The following is a 20,018-nucleotide window of genomic DNA, read 5'->3' as shown; positions in this document are numbered from 1 at the left end:
TCATGGACGTCTCTGGAAAATAGGCTGCTACCATCAACTGATTTAAACCCTGAAAAACCAGGAAGAAACACTTGCATTTCTTCCCCCGAAGTACACCAAGCTCTTTTGCCACAAGACAGCTTGAAAAAAGAAACAAAAAGCACAGAAAACAAACTGTGTCTCAGGCTAGGAAGATACACACACAGACCTCCTGATACCTTCCAGGACACAAGAATCAAATCATCGCCTTGAAAAGGGTGATTTTATTAACCAAACAGCACTCCTATCCAACACAAACTCAATCAGGGAACAAACTGTAGGCGATCACTTAAAAATATCAACAACAAAGAACTCAAAAAGTGACAATCTCAGGTCAAACAAAATTTGGGAGCCCATTTTGGAACAACAGAGCTATAGGCACCTTTAATATTGCAGACTTTGCAGTGTGTAATTTATCATAGACTGAATTGTCTATTTTTTCACTGTTGAAAATACTACTAAGCCCTGGTCTACACTAGGACTTTATTTCAAAATAACCCCCCTTAGGTCGAAATAATGGGACACTTAATTCGAAATCCGTACTCTTGCTCTTCACCTGGAATAAAGCTAATTCCAAAATAGTTATTTCGAAATAGTGTTAGCGTGGATGTACTGATGCCGCTATTTCAAAATAACTGCTCCCTAGTGGTTCCTGGGGCGCTAAGTCGAGCTAGCGCATCCACATTAATGGAGCCTGCCTCGGACTCATTTAATGGCTTTCTCCTAATGTGGACACAGTATTTTGAATTTGTTAAATTGGGAGTTAAGTCGAATTTAGTCATTTTGAAAGTTTCCTAGTGTTGATATGGCAAACTACCCCAGGTTGGGAGAGTTGCAGTGAGAAGAGTTTCCTGATGCATATGTGCATGCGCACGCACAAATATGTTAATTGACATTTCTACACTTTGTGCTTTCATTGTAATGTTAAGAAACCAGATCCCATTGGGTACATTTATCACTAGTGTTGTACTGGAGATTCATTTGGGTCAGCAAACCCTTGTTGTTCAGAACGTTTGCAGTGTTAGGCAGGTAAATGGATGCCGACTCCTCATTTGCAGGATCCAGTTTGTTTAATGCTGAATAGATTGAAAAAGTTCTACCTTGGGAGGAATTTGGCTAATTGGTTTAAATACACGCAGGGCTAAAGTACAGTTTTGACTATGGGACTGATTTTTTTTCCACAATATAATTTCTGATTTTTAAAGTGCCTTTTTCAAAAGGCAAAGCTTAAATAAGCTCCTTGAATATTAGCTGATGGGGCATATTTTCAAGGAGTCTTCAATTGTGCAAACACAGTCAATTGCAGGTGCAATGAATTGTGAGTAGAAGAGAATTTAGACACTTACTACCTGATTAAAAGCACAGCTGGCTTGTGAGTTCTGGTAGCTGTGCACACAGGCTACGTCTACACTGGCACCCTTTTCCGGAAATGCTTAAAACGGAACAGTTTTCCGTTATAAGTATTTCCGGAAAAAGCACGTCTACATTGGCAGGATGCTTTTCCGGAAAAGCACTTTTTCCGGAAAAGCGTCCATGGCCAATGTAGACGCGCTTTTCCGGAAAAAAGCCCCGATCATCATTTTCGCGATCGGGGCTTTTTTGCGGAAAAGACTACTGTGCTGTCTACACTGGCCCTTTTCCAGAACAGTTTTTTCCGGAAAAGGACTTTTGCCCGAACGGGAGCAGCATCGTTTTTCTGGAAAAACACCGACAATTTTACAGGATCGTCATTGCTTTTCCGGAAAAGCAAGCGGCCAGTGTAGACAGCTGGCAAGTTATTCCGGGAAAGCGGCTGCTTTTCCGGAATAAGTGGCCCAGTGTAGACACAGCCACAAACTTCAGGAGTAGAATAGTGATAGAAATGTAGCCATGTTAGTCTGGTGTAGCTGAAACAGAACTATGTAGCACTTTAAAGACTAACAAGATGGTTTATTAGGTGATGAGCTTTTGTGGGCCAGACCCACTTCCTCAGATCAAATAGTGGAAGAAAATTGTCACAACCATATATACCAAAGGATACAATTTAAAAAATGAACACACGTGAAAAGGACAAATCAAATTTCAGAACAGAAGGCGGATGGGGGGGGAGGTAAATGTCTGTGAGCTAATGATATTAGCGGTGATAATTGGGGAAGCTATCTTTGTAATGGGTAAGATAATTAGAGTCTTTATTCAAACTTAAGTGTAAAGTGTCGAATTTAAGCATGAATGACAGTTCAGAGGATTCTCTTTCAAGTGTAGTCTTAAAAGGCCTTTGAAGCAGGATGCAGGTAATCAAGTCGTTGAGACAATGTCCTTTCTGGTTGAAATGGCAAGAAACTGTTTTTTCTTTGTGATCCTGTCTGATATCTGTTTTGTGGAAATTGATCCTTTGGCAAAGTGTCTGAGACGTTTGTCCAATTTATATGGCAGACAGACACTTTCGGCACATGATAGCATAAATTATATTTCTGGATGCGCAGGAATATGTGTACTTGATCTTATAACTCACTTTGTTAGGTCCAATAATGGTATCAGCAGAGTGAATATGTGGACAAAGCTGGCAACGGGGTTTGTTGCAAGGGAAGGTACCAGGGTTGGTATTAGTGTGGTATGTCCTGTGGTTGTTGGTAAGAATCATCTTGAGGTTAGGTGGTTGTCTATAGGAGACTATGGGTCTGTCTCCTAGAGCCTCTCTGGCTACGTCTACACTGGCCCCTTTTCCGAAAGGGGCATGCTAATTTGACAGTTCGTAATAGGGAAATCCGCGGGGGATTTAAATATCCCCCGCGGCATTTAAATAAAAATGTCCGCCGCTTTTTTCCGGCTTTTAGAAAAGCTGGAAAAGAGCGTCTACACTGGCCCCGATCCTCCGGAAAAAAGCCCTTTTCCAAAGATCTCTTATTCCTACTTCAACTCCTACTCCGACTGATTTTTCCGTGGGTCAGCGGCCCCCAACCCAAAAAGATCTCCTCCTCCCTCCCCCTGATTTGCAGTGCCCAGGATGGCAATGCCTTCTGCGGGAATGCTGCTTTACTATTCATTGACACTTTTCACTGGGTAACACATTCAAACGAGACATTCTGGGCTGGAAAGCAGAGCATGGAGCAGGGAGTATTGGGCGGGGGAGGGAAGCAATTATGGAAAGCCTAATTCTCATGTTCCACTTTTATTTCTCAATTGTGAGCATACCGGTGCTAATCAGCTGTGAAAAGCTGGCTGTGCATTGGAAACAGTTTTCTCCTGCAAAAGTTCGGAAAACACTGGCTTACGTGGATCGCAAATGTTGCGTGTCTTTCCTGGTCGTCTTTTGGCTCCCTCCAGCATTCTCCAAACCCTTTGATAGTTCTCTGATTCTGCCCTTGAACTCTGGGTCCTCTCTGCTCCTCTTCTTTGCTCCCCTGGTTGCCCATCAAGGCTTTTCCTTGCTATTGACTCTGCTGCCCCAACCCTCATCTGTTCTTGCTGCCTCATTTTTCTGATGCTTTGTCAGACCTCTGCAGTTTCCTCCCTCCTGCTCCTCTAGTTCTGTCCTTCTGTACTGGTAACAGTAGTTAATTCATGTAACGTGCTAAAGGATTATGGGGCAGATTTTCATACAAACATTTAAAGCAACAGCACGTAGACCAGGGGTGGGAAAAAGAGCCTTCATGGGCCGTATCCAGCCTGCCAAGAGGGCGGATTCGGGCCACGGAGGCCCTGCCTCTCCCCCACCTCCAGGCCAATAAAGGCCCGAGGGCAGGGGCGTGCCCGAAGCCTCCTCCCACCTTGCCAGGAGCACATGACGCTTTGAAGCGCCACGTGCTGCTCACAGAGCGGAGGAGACTTCACGCTCCTCTTGCCCCCAGTTCCTGATTGGCCTGGGTGTGGGGGAATGTGCCACGCTTCTTCCAGAGCATGGGTTCCTAGTGGGAAGGGGGCAGCAAAGGGGATCCCCCATCCCCAGATCAATAATGGAATCATAGCCCCACCCCTTTCCGTTAAGGCCCCGCCCTTCCTGTTTAGTCCCCACTCCTTCCGGGGTGGCCTAGCGCCACCGGGCAAAAATTATTGCCCACCCCTGACATAGATAGGGTTGCCAGGTGTCCAGTATTGACCTGGACAGTCCGGTATTTTTGCCTCCTGTACAGTAAAAAAATTCAGAAAATACCGGACACCTAAAATGTCTGGTACTTTCTCCTTTTTTCCCGGCCATGAGGTGAAAATCCCGGATGCTTACCGGGTTTTGCAGGGGAGCTGTCCGGCCCGGTGCAGGGAAACAAGATGGCGGACGGCTGTTTGGGCCAGAAAGGCTCAAAAGCATTTCTTAAAGGGGCCATGCTGAGTTTTTTAATTTTTTTAATTGTTTTTGCTTAACTCTCGGGGTCCTTTTTTTCCCCCTCAAAAACTTCGGTCTCCCCATTTTCTCCGGTGTGTTTTTTTTGGGGGGGGGTTACACAAGAACATAAGAACGGCCGTACTGGGTCAGACCAAAGGTCCATCTAGCCCAGTAAGCCTCTCTGCCGACAGTGGCCAGCACCAGGCGCCGCAGAGGGGGTGGACCGAAGACAATTATCAAGCGATTTGTCTTGTGCCATCCATCTCCAGCCTCTGACAAACAGAGGCCAGGGACACCATTTTATCCCCTGGCTAATGGCCTTTTATGGACCTAACCTCCGTGAAATTATCTAGCTTCTCTTTAAACTCTGTTATAGTCCTAGCCTTCACAGCCTCCTCTGGCAAGGAGTTCCACAGGTTGACTACACGCTGTATGAAGAAGAACTTTCTTTTATTAGTTTTAAACTACCTGCTACCCATTAATTTCATTTGGTGTCCTCTAGTTCTTCTATTATGGGAACTAATAAATAACTTTTCTTTATCCGCCCTCTCCACACCATTCATGATTTTATAGACCTCTATCATATCCCCCCTCAATCTCCTCTTTTCTAAACTGAAAAGTCCCAGTTGCTTTAGCCTCTCCTCATATGGGACCTGTTCCAAACCCCTAATCATTTTAGTTGACCTTTTCTAAACCCTTTCCAAGTCCAAAATATCTTTTTTGAAGTAAGAAGACCACATGTGTACACAATATTCAAGATGTGGGCGTACCATAGTTTTATACAGGGGCAGTAAGATGTTCTGTGTCTTATTTTCTATCCCTTTCTTAATAATTCCTAATATCCTATTTGCCTTTTTGACCACCACTGCACACTGTGTGGAAGTTTTCAGAGAACTATCCACGATAACTCCAAGATCTCTTTCCTGATTTGTAGTAGCCAAATTAGCCCCCATCATACTGTACGTATAGTAGGGGTTATTTTTCTTGATGTGCATTACTTTACACTTATCCACATTTAGGGTTGTTTGGTATTTTTGCTTAAACCATCTGGCAACCCTAGACATAGACTGAGAAACAACATGACACAAACCTGGGATAATATTTTCCAAATGTCAGTTATGGTGGAACCTCAGCGTTCTGAACACCAGAATTAGGCAAAGAAAAAGCAAATACAACACAGTATTGTGTTACATGTGAGATACTAACAACATAAAGGAAAAGCAACATTCCGAGGTGTTTGGAATGCTGAGGTTCCGCTGTATCAATTTGTTTCAACATGTTTTTCAACATAATAGATCAGATTTATTTGCATTGTCTGAAACTTTACCTATTGTTCTCGGTTCCTTGTTTATAAGCTTGGCTTGTGGCTGCATTATCCCAGTGTTGTACTAGTGTAAAACTGGACTAATGCTCTGGTGAGTGGTTTTTAGAGTCACCCCAACCTAAAACTGAAGCTTATTGTATCATTTTTTTGGAAGTTAAGAAAGTAATTTTTTTTTGCCTATAGGTAACTAAAAATGGCTTAATAGACTGAAAATCTGTTTTGAAAACAGAATTGGAATTCAGGTTCCCAGTTAATGGAGCAGAAGTTTACGCTACATGTGATTTGAAGTGGCTGAGACATTAAAAATAATAACCTGAGTTTATAATGGAAAAAAGCCTGCTCAGAGAATGTGGTTCTGAGATAATAACAAGCTGACAATGGTATGTCCCATATAGCATAAAGTCCAGTACGTTTTGATTTCCTATAGCATTTTTTATACCAACTTACTCCCATATGTTTCGCAGAGATAAAGATTAAAGTTACAGAATTTAAAACATAGCTGGAGAGGGAAATTAAGACATATAAATAAGATTTGTTTTGAGGTGACATTTGAAAATCAGTGGAGATGAATGTTTTTCATTTATTTTTGTATTTATTTTGTCAATGGCCGGGAAGGTTTCACCTATAATAGGGCTACTCAACTTTGGAAGCCCCGGGGGCCGCAACTTAAGTGTGGTTGCATATACATGCAAATATATATGCAAATATATGCAAATTGCTTCTTTCACACTGATGGCCATGAATACAAAGCACTTCCCACAATGCCGCGGTGCACCTCATCCCTAGGGGCTAGAAACACCAACACCCTATACCGGTCGGTTCCAGCCAACCCGTCCGCTTGTATCTTTCAGTGCTCACCTTGCCTGGGAGATGCTTCGCCATTGTGAAGCGTGTTCCCAGTGGAGGCCATGTTCAAAGGATTCCACCCGCAGGCTGAGTATTGAGCCCCGCATAAACCCAAACCGCACCGCGGGCCGCAAATGGGCTGTGAGCCGCATGCGGCCCACGGGCCATGTGTTGAGGAGCCCTGACCTATAACATAGGGACAAAAGCCACTGGGCAGCTGGAGATTTGGCAGATGGAATGGCAATTTTTTTCATATTAACAGTACCAGGGTGCCCTAACCCCCTTTCCCCAGTTTCAGTGGAAGGAAATTAGGCCACTGCTGACTGGTTTTGAAAATCTCATTTGAAATGTGCAAAAAGGAACGTCTGTGAAGTAGAGGGGAAAATCTATTCCAGTATCAGGGCCTAAGTGTATCTGAGTCTTCTTCCAGTGGTAAGGAAGGCTGTGACTCATGTAGCTATAAAATAGGAAATACCGTAGAATCCTAGGGCTGGAAGAGACCTCAGGAGGTCAGAGTCCAGCCCGCTGCCCAAAGCAGGACCAGTCCAACTCAATCAGCCCAGCCAGGGCTTTGTCAAGCCAGGACTTAAACACCTCTAGGGATGGAGAGTCCACCTCCTCCCTAGGGAACACATCTCAGCGCTTCCCCACCCGCCTAGGGAAATAGTTTTTCCTAATATCCAACCTAGATCTGCCCCACTGTAACTTGAGTCCGTTGCTCCTCATTCTGCTGTTAGTCACTGCTGAGAACAGCCTCTCTCCATCCTCTTTGGAACCCCCCTGCAGGGAGCTGAAGGCTGCCCTCAAATCCCCCCTCACTCTTCTCGTCTTCAGACTAAACGAGCTCACATCCCTCAGCCTCTCCTTGTAGGACATGTGCTCCATCCCCCTCATCAAATATGTCCCCATTTTTATCTTTAAGGCTGGTAAAAGCTTTCTGTAGCAGGGACCTGCTCTCCCTGTGTTGCTTGATTCTGCAATGGCAAAGTTCTCGTTCCCTTTGTGGCGTGGGATCCAGTCTTTGATGATGGACTTCTTTTCCAGCAATGAACAAGGACTGTCTTAGCAGCCAGGATGAATCGTCTTGCTAATGTCTTAGTGGATGCTGTGGTGGTAAAGACCAACGGTGAATTAGGATGGTTCAGAGGGGAGAATAAGACCAGGTATTATGAAAAATTGTGTTTCTGGCCAAATACTTCTAATAATCCAGAACCTATGGGGCCTAGGTGGTGCCGGATTATCAGATATGCCAGAGTATCAGGAGGTACTATAAGCTGGTTATGTATATACTGTATACAGTATATACTGTATATAAAGTGTTCTTAACCCTTTTTATTGTACATTCTGTATACAGTATACTGTAATGTTTTAGTTTTTAACCCTTTTTTACCCTTTTCGCTCAGTTCAGCTGCTGCCGCTGTTACCTTGTGACTCATTTTTTGCCGAAGCTCACTCACTAGGCTCTTGCCATTTTGATGCCGGAATCAGGAGTGCCGGAATTTTGGATGCCGGACTATTGGAGTTTTACTGTAATAACAAATGAAATGAGTGCTGAGTTCTGAAAACCGGCCATGAGGGGCAGATCTATCAGAAATGTAGAAGGGATGCCTTTTAGAGCAATTTTTCAACAAACTGGAGTAAGGGCGATATTTAGTTTTATAGGGAAATAAAGTCTGAGTGTGGGTTTTTTTTGTTTGTTTGAATCTCTTGGAGAAGTGAGCATACATCAGTCAACAGTTACAATCAGTCTGAAAAGTTTAGCTGAATATTCCTTTCCAATATTCAAAATATTTGTTTTTTTATTATTTATCAGAGATCTGTAGCTGTCAGATAAAACACATTTCATAGGCCTTGCTCTGAAAGGAATATTTTCTATTATTGTGGAGGCAGAGAGGACAGCAAATCACGTTTCTTTTTTCCTTTGTGAATTTCCAAAGGCCTTCTTGACTATAGTGATATTGGAATGAAGAGCCAAAAATTTTCTTTGGAGTCTAACTTGTTCTGCATAGCTGTAAAGAAACCAGTTAACACATGTAACTTATAAAACAAACCTCTTAATTTAACTTCAGCAATAAGAATAAAGATAATTCCTTTTATTTTCCTTTCAGTTGGGATGAAGGGGGCATTTACATGGGGAAATACCCATATGATGGTTATTGTCTTGTGGCACATTTTCATACAAAACATCTTCAGATATCATTGGAGAAATTGGAAAGGGTACAGAGAAGAGCGACAAGAATGATTAAAGGTCTAGAGAACATGACCTATGAAGCCAGGCTTCATGAACTGGGCTTGTTTAGTTTGGAAAAAAGAAGATTAAGGGGGGACATGATAGCGGTTTTCCAATATCTAAAAGGGTGTCACAAGGAGGAAGGAGAAAATTTGTTCCTCTTGGTTTCTGAGGACAGGACAAGGAGTAATGGGCTTAAAGTGCAGCAGGGGAGGTTTAGATTGGACATTAGGAAAAAATTCCTAACTGTCAGGGTGGTCAAATATTGGAATAAATTGCCAAGGGAGGTGGTGGAATCTCCCTCTCTGGAGATATTTAAGAACAGGTTAGATAGACATCTGTCAGGGATGGTGTAGACGGAGCTTGGTCCTGCCTTGAGGGCGGGGGGCTGGACTCGATGACCTCTTGAGGTCCCTTCCAGTCCTATGATTCTATGATTCTATGATTGTTAGACCTAGCTGAGAAAACTAGATTTTTTTGAAGATCCATGTCCCGATTAAGTGCACGTCCAAGCCCCTCTCAAGAAGGAATATAAGCGCATGTGCATACGTCCCCATGCAGTTAGTTTGCAACATGTGAATATGCTTTCCCATAATTCTCCTCTTTATTACCTTTACTTTCAGCTGAATTGGCAGAACAAACAGTAATGGCAGTAGATTCTCAAAGGCTCAAAGCATTGAAGTGCTTTTCCCAATAAGGATGGATGTAAATCATGTACTTAAAATGCTTTCCCTCATGGGGGTCTCTGAGTCGTTCTGTATTTTATAGGTACTAAGAGGGCTATGAGAATAATATTTAATAATATTGATTTGTGTTAGAGGTTGAGGGCAAGCTAAACCTCCTTTTGCTTTTTGACTCTAGACATTACTAGGTCTTTCAGAGATACACATTCCTGGTTTACGGTGCAAATATTTAACAGATTTCTTTTCCTGTTTTTGGGAGATATTTATTTTTTAGAAACAGTAACAGGCATGCAGACCGCAGGGTCTGAGCAAGTTAGAGCCTTGGAAAGTATTTGCAGTGAAATGATTAGTATAAATCAAATAACAAGCATCGTTAACTAGTGTTCTCCCTTCATTTTACCCAGAGACCCTTGGGCTGCACTTAAAAAAAGAGAACAGCAGAATCAGACTATCTCATTAGATTCATACCTCTAGCTCCTTGCACCCATTCTGTCATTAATTTGCAGCAACATCCCGTAACTTCATTAATTTGCAGAATAAGTCAGACTCTAACCTATCAGACTACAGCACTCCAGCAAACTTTACAATTACTTGCTGCCCATTGTAAGAAGGCTTCAGGTATCTGCACGTCTCTTGGATTACAGTGCTGCTGTTCCACCTATTTTTCTGCTGTAAAGGAAGAGAAAATGCCACAAAACAACCGAGTCTCACCATTGCTAGAGACTCCTCTTTTATTTATGTTTTGCACTGACCCCGTGATGAATGACAAAGTATGGCTGAGAAGCAGCTGTCTGAAGTGTTCTAAGTGTTCTAACTGGAGGGGTTCCAAAGTTGAAGTGCTACCATGTTTTTGTTTTTTTAACATTAGCCTTCTGAAAGGAGGGATTTGGACGTTTTTATCCCCTTTACCAGCACTGGCTTCATACTAAGACTCATAGACTTTAAGGTCAGAAGGGACCATTATGATCATCTAGTCTGACCCCCTGCACAGTGCAGGCCACAGAATCTCGCCCACCCCTCTTAGAATAATCCTCTCACCTATGTCTCAGATATTGAAGCCTTCCAATACTTTGAAGGCCCCAACATGCAGAGAGTCCTTCAGCTGTGATCTGTGCCCAATGCTACAGAGGAAGGCGAAAAACCTCCAGGGCCTCTGCCAATCTACCCTGGAGGAAAATTCCTTCCTGACCCCAAATATGGCGATCAGCTAAACCCTGAGCATGTGGGCAAGACTCACCAGCCAGACACCCAGAAAGTTCCCTATAGCAACTCCTATCATCCCTCCATTGACCTATTTCCAACTGGAAATGAATGGTCAATTAGTTACCAAGATCATGTTATTTCATCCAACCATCCCCTTATAGAATCAGAACTGGAAGAGACCTCAGAAGGTCGTCAAGTCCAGCCCTCCGCTCTAGGCAGGACCAATCCCATCTAAATCAACCCGGCCAGGGCTTTGTCAAGCCGAGACTTAAACACCTCTAGGGATGGAGACTCCACTACTTCCCTAGGTAACCCATTCCAATGCTTCACTACCCTCCTAGTAAAATAGTTTTTCCTAATATCCAATCTGGACCTCTCCCACCACAACTTGAGACCATTGCTCCTTGTTCTGCCATCTGTCACTACTGAGAACAGCCTCTCTCCATCCTCTTTGGAACCTCCCTTCAGGAAGTTGAAGGCTGCTATCAAGTCCCCCCTCACTCTTCGCTTCTGCAGACTAAACAGACCCAAGTCCCTCAGCCTCTCCTCGTAGGTCATATGCTCCAGACCCCTAATCATTTTGGTTGCCCTCCGCTGGACCCTCTCCAATGCGTCCGCATCCTTTTTGTAGTGGGGGGCCCAGAACTGGACACAGTACTCCAGATGTGGCCTCACCAAAGCCGAATAAAGGGGGATAATGACATCTCTGGATCTGCTGGCAATGCTCCTCTTAATGCATCCTAATATGCCATTAGCCTTCTTGGCTACAAGGGCACACTGTTGACTCATATCTAGCTTCTCATCCACTGTAACCCCCAGGTCCTTTTCTGCAGAACTACTACTTAACTGGTTGGTCCCCAGCCTGTAACAATGCTTGGGATTCTTCCGTCCCAAGTGCAGGACTCTACACTTGTCTTTGTTGAATCTCATGAGATTTCTAGTGGCCCAATCCTCCAATTTGTCTAAGTCACTCTGGACCCTATCTCTGCCCTTAAGCGTATCTACCTCTCCCCCTAGCTTAGTGTCATCTGCAAACTTGCTGAGGGTGCAATCTATCCCCTCATCCAGGTCATTAATAAAGATATTGAACAAAACCGGTCCTAGAACAGAACCTTGGGGCACTCCACTAGAAACCGACCGCCATCCTGACATCGAACCGTTGATCACTACCCGCTGGGCCCGGCCTTCTAGCCATCTGTCTATCCATCTTACCGTCCATTTATCCAATCCGCATTCCCTTAACTTGCTGGCAAGAATATCGTGGGAGACCGTATCAAAAGCCTTGCTAAAGTCAAGGTACACAACATCCACTGACTTTCCCATGTCCACTGAGCCAGTTACCTCATCATAGAAGCCAATCAGATTGGTCAAGCACGACTTGCCCTTTGTGAATCCATGCTGACTATTCCTGATCACTTTCCTCTCATTCAAGTGTCTCAAAATGGATTCCTTTAGGATCCCTTCCATGATTTTTCCAGGAACCGAGGTAAGACTGACCGGCCTATAGTTCCCTGGATCGTCCTTCTTCCCTTTTTTAAAGATGGGCACTACATTTGCCCTTTTCCAATCATCCGGGATTTCGCCCGATCTCCACGACTTTTCAAAGATAATGGCCAAAGGCTCCTCAATGACATTTGCCAACTCCTTCAGTACCCTTGGGTGCATTAAGTCTGGACCCATGGATTTGTGTACGTTTAGTTTTTCTAAATAGTTCCTAACCTGTTCTTTACCCACCAAGGGCTGTCCATCTTCTTCCCATCTTGCGTCGCTTAGCACAGAAGTCCAGGAGCTGACCTTGTCCGTGAATACAGAGGCAAAGAAAGCATTGAGTACTTCAGCTTTCCCTACATCCTCTGTCACTAGGTTACCTCCTTCATCCATTAGGGACTGCACACCCTCTCTGATCACCTTCTTTTTGTTGACATGCCTGTAGAAACCTTTCTTGTTATCCTTCACATCCTTAGCCAGTCGCAACTCCATTTGCGCTTTCGCCTTCCTGATAACCCCCCGGCATTCTCGAACTATACATTTAAGCTCCTCCCTAGTCATTTGTCCAAGTTTCCACTTTCTGTAAGCTTCCTTTTTGTGCTTAAGTACACCAAGGATTTCCCCTGTAAGCCAATCCGGTCTCCTACCATGTTTGCCTCTCTTGCTACGTGTCGGGATGGTTTCTTTCTGTGCCTTCAATAAGGCTTCTTTAAAATACTGCCAGCTGTCCTGGACTCCTTTCCCCTTCATGTTAACATCCCAGGGGATTCTTTCCATCAGATCTCTGAGGGAGTCAAAATCTGCTTTTTTGAAGTCCAAGGTGTTTATTTTACTACTCTCTTTCCTTCCTTTGGTCAGGATCCTGAAATCTACCAACTCATGATCACTGCTTCCCAGGTTGTCACCCACCTCTACGTCCCCTATTAGTTCCTCCCTGTTTGTGAGGAGAAGGTCAAGCTGCGCACGGCCCCTGGTCGGATCCTTCAGCACTTGTACCAAGAAGTTATCCCCAACATTCTCCAAAAACTTCCTGGATTGCCTGTGTACTGCTGTATTGGTTTCCCAACAGATGTCAGGGTGATTAAAGTCCCCCATGAGAACCAGGGCCTGCGATCTGGAAGCTTCGCTCAGTTGTTCGAAGAAAGCCTCATCTACCTCATCCACCTGGTTCGGTGGCCTGTAGCAGACACCAACCACAACATCACTGCTGTTTGCTCCTTTAAACCTGACCCATAGACTTTCAACAAGTTTTTCTCCCTCTTTATACTGAATATAAGGGAGGTTTCAACCTGAGTTGGAGCTGGCAGGATGAAGTGTTGATATCAGTGGGTTCCTTGAAATAGCTGCAAAGTAGAGGGAGGAGATATTGTAAAGGTAAAATTTGGGTTGCAGGGTCCTGAGGACCATGTGAGGTGCTGAGCAACCACCGCTTCTGTTAAAGTCACTGGGTGTTGAAGTCATCCCGAAGCACTTTACAAAACCATGAGCTCAATACTGTCTATATGGGAAAACGTGATGGCCATGACAGTCAGCTGTCACTTGCACGCTGCCTTGATCAATAGAAATTGTTTCTTTTAGAATAGTGATGGGCAACCTAGGCTAGCGAGTGGGCCACATGAGTGGCCCTCTGTCATTTCCGTGGGCTTGCAAGTTGGTCTCCTGGCAATGGTTAATTTTGCTCACTGCGCTCATGTACGTAGAATTTTCGGATGTGCCGATGGAACTGTCGCGGCGCTTTGATTGGACACAGAGTGTGCACGTGGCTCTTACAGTGTCGTGTGCAAATCAGCATGCACCTCCCTTTGCATGCCCTGGCTTTACGTGTGTGTCACTTTAATAATACCAATGGGGAAAACAAAAAACTGCTCAGACAAAAACCAGTGAAATCCAGCAGGCCTGTGCATGGGCAACAGTGTACGAAATGTCTTGCAGGCCACCCCTAGAATCTCGATGGGCTGCTTGTGGCCCATCTCACTGCTGAGTTAGAAGGAATGTTTGCTGCAGTGCTGGTGTAACCCTAATCTACTTCCAGAAAATGCTGAGGGAGATCTTCACTTTTCACCTGGACACACAGAAACGACCCTATTAAATGTCTCCTGGTGAGAATAGAGACACTACCTCTTCTGCATCCCCGTTGCCCCCTGCTCCACCAATACTGCTCTGCCATCTTAGCCAAGCGCAGCTTATGGCTAATGAGGAAAATGATGAGACTGTGCATATGCAGATGTGTGCATGCCATCCCTCTCCCGTACAGGTGTTTAAAGTCCAGACTGGCATTCAAGAGAAAGATCTTGACTAGTTAGCCAGAGGACCATACGCTCGCTGTTATTTTCAAGTCTCCAGATCCCCTAAGTATTTAATCTTTTCCATGCCCAACATAACTTCTCCTCCTGCAGTTGAGTGGATTGTAATTAATATTTTAAGACAAGAGACCAGCTGGTACAGATGTAGCTGCCTGCCGCAGTGAGAGGTCTGCCTGCGGTACGTTAGTCAGCTACAGGGCATCTTCCCCTACTGGAGAGCAGGGGTGCTCCAACTTCATTGCACCACGCAAAAGTTACAACGCAACCTCAGGAGTGGCTGAAGCCAGAACCCACCCATGCCCCACCGCCCTGGGAGATGAGGCAGAGGCAAAGCCGAAGGGCCATCAGGCCCAAACAGGCAGTTTATAACCTGAGCCCCACCACCCAAGCTGAAGCCTTCCGGCTTCGACTCCTCCCCCCGCTTGGACTTCAGCCCTAGAGCCTAGAAAGTCTAACACCAACCCTGGTGAGCCCGTTGAAATGGAATAGTGGCCCAATTTGGGGTCTCGCCCCACAGTGTGAGAACCACTGCTGTAGAGTGTCACGGACAAGGCATAGTGACTGGGAGCCAAGGGAAGAGATGGAGCCAGGCTCCTCCTTGAGCTGTGTGGATGCTGGCTTGTGTAGTTGTTTGTGTAATAGATGCCTCTTTAAGAAGGGCCGTGATTCCATGATCCATGCAATAGGAACATGATCCTGGAGCAGGGAGCATTGTCTCTGAAGGGATGTGCACTGAAGAAGTTACTTTAAAAAACAAAAACAAAAAACCCCCCCAAAAAACCCAACAACAACGACAAAAAAACCCCACCAGATCCTGGATGAAATCCCAGATCTGGGGACTGTTAAACATTGGGGAAATTCAGATCCTCATAACAGCAAGCTCCTGTGATGAACTATGTTGCCTCTCCTGAGCCGAGCCGAGCTAGTGCTAGTTGTTGGGGTTTAATTGATAGTCTGGTGATGGAACAAAGACCATCCGACTCACTTCACTTCACAGGGCCCTGGAAAGACATTTCCTCCAGGGTTTCAGATGCTGAGTACAAAAGTGAAACCCTGGAGGAAATGTCTTGCCAGGGCCCTGTGAAGAGAGTCCCAGATTAGGGAGGTGCAACCTGTATTATTTTCCACTAATCCATTACATAGAAACATAGCCCAACTGAAGAGCTGGTTAAAGACTGTTTGCTTGTCTGCATCCCTGTACATCTACATGGTAGAAATTCTCCGACTGCAGCCCAGGTATGTTCCATCTGGATTGATGCAGGAAGTCACTGCTGCTTGGAACAACGCTGATCACAGTAGGCATTTAATTGTACTCGATGCGGATGTTCCACCAGTACAGGCCCATGAAACCGGAGCTGGGGAGAGGGCCGTTGTATGCGGTCGTTACTTTTTATTGCGACGGAAGTTATTTTTCCCCTCCTCTCCCGTTCCCGTGCTGAAGTTCTGTAACGCCGGAGGAGGGACTGTGACAGATCCTCGTAACAGCCGGCCCCGGGTGAATGCTCCGATTGAATCTTCAGCTGCATTTTCCAGCTCCCTGCTGCTGTGCTCGGGTTCCCGTAACGGTAGTGGTTAGGATGAAGAGAAAGTTTCTTCTCGTTGCCAGGAGCTGAAAACACACTTTCCCCTGCCTGCACTGTAATTTGCCATCCGCCCAGCAGTGCGGGAATTCAGAAACTCTGAGGGCCTGCGTAGCAGTGTATTAAGGCAACGTGCCAAGTCCTCCTCGCCCGGGAGATGTGCTTAGGCTGAGCATTGGCAGGCTGTGCTGCCCAGGGACTAAAAGAACCGTGCTATTCCCAGTCTAAGGCAGGGCTCTCCGGTTCAGCCTGCAATGACAATCACTTGGTCTTTTGTATTGCAGTTCCCTTGAAACTTAAAAAAAAGGGGGAATTAAAGGTTTTTTTTTCCATTCTCTTTTTTTTTTTTTTGGCATTGCAACTTTCAGGAGACAAATGGAAGTAATTGCATTTCTGTTCCCAAATGTAAACACCCCCTGAAAGCAGAACGAGGTGTGAGTACCACTCCTTGAAGCTCCTGCAGTGTCAGCCGCTCCTACACCCACCCACTCCTCACATCCACTTCAGGCGCACATCGCCTGACTGGGTCGACAAAGGCTGCATGAGAGGTAGGGTGTTGGCAAGGAATACGCCACACGAAGCTGTTCTGTTTTTCTGCCTCCCCTCTGAGGATGTTAAGAGGCGGGTAACTGGCTAGTTGTGTAGTCGATACATTTTGTCAATTAGTCGATAAGGGGAAGGGCTCTGTCCTGGTTCGGGCCGGGTCCCGGAGCTACCCTTGCTTTGCTGTGCACTTTAAATGTAGTAGGAGTAAGGCGCGCAGGCAACCCAGCCCCTACAACATTTAAACCACAGCGCCGTGGCGGGGGTAGGTGCCAGACCAGCACGAGCCAGGACACAGCTAGGGCCGCTGCAGTTCTGCATATTAAAGGTAGTACATTACTACAATTAAAATGCAGAGTCATCGGGTCGCTTCAGCTGGGTAAGTCAGGAACCCATTTTTGCACATTGTGGCCGAGAATAGCTACCTCATAGACATGTCATAAGGCCTAATTAATTCACGTTTCCTCAAGGGCTTTGAGATTGGCGCGTGAACGGTGCTGTGCCAGCGCATTCCGGCGTTGTTTGCTTGAGCGCCGAACCGTGGGTTTTAAATTTGAAATCCCTTTGTCTGTGCTTTTCTCTCAGGGAAAGACTGAGAATGTGACGCGGGCATGTTACTGTACTTCTGTGGGCTCAGCCCGAAATACTATGCATCCAGGCTGAGAGTCATTTCCTGGGCGAGGGGCACCTTTGAAACAAGCAAGAGCAGTTCTTGATTTCAAAGATTGCCCTCGAAAGGTGCCACTCCTGATGGGCCCTTTGTCCTGGCTTGACGTGTCATTGTTATCCGATGTTGCCTTGTGTTCTATTCTGAACCTGCCAAACAATTGACCTTGATTTAATGCCACGCCTTGTTTTCTTTTCTCTTTCTGACTGCAGCTCCAAAGAACTGGAGGACACTGCATCCTCCTCAGGGATATACCCAAGGCTGAGTAAGAGCCCGTGTGGGACGTAAGAAGGACTTCCAATTGGTGGTAGCCCGAGGAACTTCCTTTCACTCCAATGTTGCTCCCAAACTAATTGTCCCAGAATTTGGACGATCAGGACTGCTAAGGTATGTGATTTTTGCCCTTGTTTGCATTCCTGTATGTTTTCTGAACAACTGTCTGGTTCTTCAAATTGACGTATATAGAGGTAAATGCAACCCACCAACTGCCCCAGGCTACGTCTACACTATGAGCCTGTTCCACAGGAGGAAATGCAACTAGAGTGCTCATTTGCATATGTCACGCGCTCATTTGCATTTCCTCCTTCAAATGTCTACACAGAGCTTTTTTGCGCAAAAACCTTTTGGGCAAAAGGGATCCGAGGAGGAAATGCAAATGAGTGCAACATATGCTAATGAGCCCTCTATTTGCATTTCCTTTTGTGGAAGAGGCTCGTAGTGTAGACATAGCCCTGGAGAATGCCTCTTTTGATTCAGAGAATACTTTGCAAGGTTAAAGTGCTTTTAAAGCCATGGTCCGCATGAATGACCATGTATACATCAAGTGTCCTTACTGAATAACCTACTCATTTATGTCTGCGTAGAGTGGTTTTTAAAGTAGACTTGTTGATAGGTATGTGAGTTTTGAAAACCGCTGTTCTCTGAAGGATAAAGAGAAAAGAAAAAAAGAAAGAAAAAAAAAGCTTAACACATGTCAAAACAAAACAAAGACAAGAGAGATAATTTCCCCAAAATACATACTTTTCTGTGTCACTTTTATTTCAGCATTGTTGGCCTAGGATGAAATTTACTTTAGCTGTTTGTTACACGATAGTCCCTTGGATAGGAGGCCCTTGTATTTGCTGTGTGCGGATTCACTTGTCACACAGAAGTAGACATTGAGTTAACTGGAATGCGTTGACGAGAAAAAACACAATGCAAAAATCTGTTGAGAGCAGAGACTCACATGGCATATTGTAGCAAAGAGTCCAGACTCATGGGTGTAGGGAACTTTGAGAATAACACAATCTCTGACAACCCATCTTCTTTAATTTAATGCAAGTTATTTTCTAGGAAGGAAATTGGATTCATTAATTTATATTTTTGGATCATCAATTGGAAAGATTTTTATAAAGCTTTGGATTGAAAAACCTTAGTTCCTAGGTCTATGAGTATTTGCATCGAACGATAAACTGATTTTAAAAAGTACACACACATGTTTTATTTTCATTAACATCTGAACAAGAGGCACACACTTCCCACGCACCGTGAAGTAGAAAGATAGTGTTCATACTTACCGTAAGAGTGTTGAAAAATCCAAACAGAAATTAGATGGTTGTATATTTTAAAAGCCTCCAAGAAAATGTGCCATTCTCATACAAGAATTCTTTTGGTGTGATCAGACTAATAACACTTGTTTTGTAAATAGTGAAATTTAATTCAGATTTCTCACTAGAACGCCATTTGTAATATTTGCATACAGATTATGCTCAGTTTTGGAATGGTTGCCGTATTGAAATACTCAAAAGGCTGTGTCACTAGGGCCTGATCTACACTAGGACCTTAGTCCGAAATAACACCCCGTGGACCCCCAAGTCGATTTGTAAATGATGTGTCCACACTACCAAGCCCGTTATTCCAGAGTAAGGGGCTGTGGAATTCAAACTCTGTACTCCTGCTTTTCATGAGGAGTAACACTATTCCCAGACTTGTAAATCCGAAGTTATGTTAGTTCGGATGTTCCGGTGCTGATAAGTCAAATTAATTGGCCTCCGGGAGGCCTCCTTCAGCTCCCTAGAGCGTTTCCTGGACCTCGGAGTCAGAGGTAGCACATCCACATTCACAGAGCCTGCCTAGGACTGCATTCGATTCTCCTCCATCGCGAGGGCACGGAATTTCGAATTTGTAAAATCGGGTGCTCAGAAGACAAACTTAGTAAATTCGAAATAATCTAGTGTAGACACAATCTTAAGGACTATCAGAATTTCCAACTCTCTGTGCCGGCACCTTAGTGTGTACAGATCACAGTTTAATTGCTGGATTTTATCCTGGGCCAGACAATAGAAACAGATCAAAACAACGGGGTCTGCATTAGACAGTGACTGGTTCAGAGCTGGTAGCTCCCTCTTTCTTGCTGCAATGATGTTAGAAGAGAAGGACTGGTGAGGGAAATGAAAGGCGATCCCTGTTCTCCCCAGGGCCCGGGAGAAAGGAATGAGAGAGAAATAATGGGGCAGAATAGAATTGCCCCGGTGCTAGTGTGGCGTTGTTTGTGATACCGTTGCTCTGATGTTGGTACATGGTGAGGCTGCATTACAGCAGTGTTCAATCCCAAAGCCAAGATGGACAGCCCATGCTAGGGTTCCATGTTTATCTTGCTCTTTTCTGCCCTCCCATTCAGTGATCCGTTGTTCTCTGATTCCTCGGGCGTCTCTATTGATCTAGTTGAAAGCAGTGCTCTACAGACTGTCCAGGAGTCTACACTGCTTATAGAATCCCACAGAAACGCCAGGTCCCTGCCATTAAATAATAAGCAGCGCAACTAAGCAAGTGTGGGTGGCAGGTATAATAGGCAGGT

The 20,018-nt window shown here is 44.9% G+C and overlaps 1 protein-coding gene across 3 annotated transcripts in view; it reads left to right on the top strand.

Annotated features, from left to right (window-relative positions):
- Positions 1 to 20,018, top strand: part of SGCD (sarcoglycan delta) — a 555,052-nt gene that overhangs the window by 215,662 nt on the left and 319,372 nt on the right. For all 3 annotated transcript variants that reach the window (XM_075900616.2, XM_075900619.2, XM_075900617.2), the window contains exon 2: positions 17,395 to 17,569. The gene's annotated coding sequence lies outside the window, so the exon portion shown is untranslated. The remainder of the gene's footprint in view (positions 1 to 17,394; positions 17,570 to 20,018) is intronic.

The sequence above is a fragment of the Pelodiscus sinensis genome, chromosome 16 (assembly GCF_052426305.1).
Source record: "Pelodiscus sinensis isolate ZL-2025 chromosome 16, ASM5242630v1, whole genome shotgun sequence".
NCBI classification, from domain to species: domain Eukaryota; kingdom Metazoa; phylum Chordata; order Testudines; family Trionychidae; genus Pelodiscus; species Pelodiscus sinensis.
This window is presented reverse-complemented; position numbering and strand designations above follow the sequence as displayed.